This window comes from Rattus norvegicus, chromosome 1, assembly GCF_036323735.1.
Source record: "Rattus norvegicus strain BN/NHsdMcwi chromosome 1, GRCr8, whole genome shotgun sequence".
NCBI lineage: Eukaryota > Metazoa > Chordata > Mammalia > Rodentia > Muridae > Rattus > Rattus norvegicus.
The window spans coordinates 67077655-67080593 of NC_086019.1; the positions used below are offsets into that span (position 1 = coordinate 67077655).

At 40.9% G+C, this 2939-nt stretch overlaps 1 pseudogene; it reads right to left on the reverse strand.

Annotated features, from left to right (window-relative positions):
* Nucleotides 1-237: 237 nt before the first annotated feature.
* Nucleotides 238-1995, reverse strand: Ppp2cb-ps1 (protein phosphatase 2 catalytic subunit beta, pseudogene 1; annotated as a pseudogene).
* Between the last annotated feature and the right edge of the window lie 944 nt (nucleotides 1996-2939).

Consider the following 2939-nt stretch of genomic DNA (forward strand, 5'->3'; position numbering starts at 1 on the left):
ACTTTCTCAGTTCTCAAGTTTATTATAAAAATACTTCGATGCAGTAACATCATCTTACAGGAGGGAAACAGTTCTGTTCAAAACAACTCTCCAGGTTTTCTGACAGTAACAAAGAACAACTTGGGGCTGAGATTGAGAAGGGGAGAAACCGAGTGCAGAGAAATCATACAATTCAATTAATGGTATCCCTGAAAGAAACACAGCAAGAGAGGAGGCCTTGGTACTTATTTTAAAAGGCTCATTAGGCTCCAATGGTTGTTTGCTCTCCTCATCTACAGTCATGCTGAGTAAGCTACAGCTAAGTGGAAGTCAACTGGACTCACAGGTGTTAATGTTACATCCTAGATCTGCATTCTCTCAAGAGAGCAAAAGTAACTACAAATAGCGCTCTGCAGAATCTGGATTCTTAACCGACAATGTCATGTCAGCATGCAGGGACTTGGTTCGTTTTAAATTGGTCATGGCTGTTGATGGCAAGACTCTCAATATTATTATATGGCACAGTTTTGGTCCATTTGAAAACAAGTGTTTTGAATGTTCCCTATTTATGAAACTTCAGAGTTACTGTTGCTCCTCCTGTTCCCATTCGGTCAATACTGTACAAGGTTCATTCATGACAATACTGTACAAGTTTAAATTTGCATTACAGGAAGTAGTCTGGGATACAAGGAGTGACATGTAGCTCGCCTCTCCTAGGTGCTGATCAAACTTGAAGAAAGAATACTTAAGCGCCCTGTCAAGTTCCATGATTGCAGCTTGGTTAGCACAATGATAGAGATAGTTTGGAGCACTGAAAATTGTTACAACATTCTGGTCATGGCACCAGTTATATCACTCCATCACCAACTGGTGAGCTCTGGACACTGATGTGAGGCCATTGGCATGCTTAAATGTCTCAGAAATACCTTTTTTTTTTTTTTTTTTACATTTATTTACTATTTTATGAGTACACTGTTGCTATCTTCAGACACACCAGAAGATGGCATCAGATCCCATTACAGATGGTTGTGAGCCACCATGTGGTTGCTGGGAATTGAACTCAGGACCTCTGGAAGAACAGTCAGTGCTCTTAACCACTGAGCCATTTCTCCAGCCCCTAAAAGTAACTTTTTTCCCCCTCCGGAGCTGGGGATCGAACCCAGGGCCTTGGGCTTGCTAGGCAAGTGCTCTACCTCTGAGCTAAATCCCCAACCCTCAGAAATATCTTGGCCAAAGGTGTAACTTGCTCCCCGAGGAGATATCCCGTAGCCAACACAGTCATCTGGATCCCACATTGGACTGGACCCTCATGAGGAACTTCCTGGAGGCGATCAAGTGCTCAGCTGTGATCCAGTGTGTCTATGGATGGTGACAGGCCACCATGTAGACAGAAGATCTGCCCATCCACCGAGGCAGTGAGAGGAAGACAGTCAAAAAGGTCTGTGAAGTATTCCCAAACCTTTGCATTCCTGTATTTCCTTAAACACTCATCATAGAAACCATAAACTAGTGTGATCTCTCTGCTCTCGTGATTCCCTCAGAGTATGGCGACTTAACTTTTCAGTGGCATTTTATGAACATTCAATATTTCTTCTACTAATCAGTTGTTCACAGTATCTAGAGTCTCCTGCTCACAAAGTTGTGAAGAGCAACACTTTCAAAAATCTTCTACCATTGTTTCTTTACCATGAATTTTCTTTCTCTTTATTCATATCTTTGATTAATCTATCATTTAATTGACAACTTTATTGATCAATGTAGAATCCCCAGACCACCACTACCATACAACCTGCATTTTATCAGAAATGGAATCTCATATCCATCCAGGATCACTTGTCTGGATTTCCTTTTAAAAGATACATAGGAAATATGAGTGCACATCACTCCTGAGGAGTTTCTGACAAAATAAGTCACTTCAAAAGTTTGGTGGCTTGATGGAATCATCTCCAGTAGCACTGGTATTGGACTCTCCTTTCTGGTCCCGTGTTCCATTAGCACGTACTCTGGGCTGACCATCTTTAAAGGCTCTCTAGGTGATACAAAGGGGAAGAATACTTTGGGATCCACTGACTGGAGAAGAGAAACAGAATAGAATCATGGCTTCCAAGGTTAATAAACATCACTACAAGTAAGGTGAGATCCAGATGGCTGAGCAGGACCTGGATCTTGGTATTTGTCAAGCTTTCAACTTAATTCTGAAAAGCCCCAACATTTAAGACACTGGAAAATATAAGCATTGCAATGAAACTTGGAGGTTCTACATTCATGACTGAGCTGGGAACCAGATATGAGCACCTCTGCACTGACTGTTTTCTTCTCTACTAGGGTCACAACCTGATTTGTCCAGGATATAAATGCTCTCCTTATATGCTAGACTATGATTATCAGTAATATTTTCTCATAGAGGATTTTTGGAAAAAAATTCTGAAAGGTTAATCCCTAAATATGTATGAATCCCTTCCCCTTTTTCTCATAACACACTTGAAAATTGAATGGTCAGGTATGTTTGCAGGCACAGAAGTCTTAGCATGTACATAGGTCTTGGAGAATATGCCAGTCTAATTCTTTTCTGCTGAGGAAAACAAGGACCAGAAGAGCTGAGTGAGTGCTTTAAGGTCCCCTGGTGATTGGAAGAATATGGGAATAGTTTTGATAATTTTATTTCTTACAATCTTCATTTAATATAATTGATGCATATAATTGTGAAATGTAAAATGTAAAAGTTAAACTATATTCAGTCAGCTGTACAACAGATCTCAGAAACAAACTATTCCTCCTGAGTGAGCCTAGAACCTTATTATCTCACCGTCCCTCTAGCTTCCTAGCCTGTGGCAATCAGCATCCACTTGCTGTTTTGTGAGCTACCATATATGAGAGCACATAGCATCTGTCTTTCTGCACACAGCTTACCCCGCAAGCGTTATGCCCTCTGTTTCTATCCATCTTGTTGGAAGTGACCG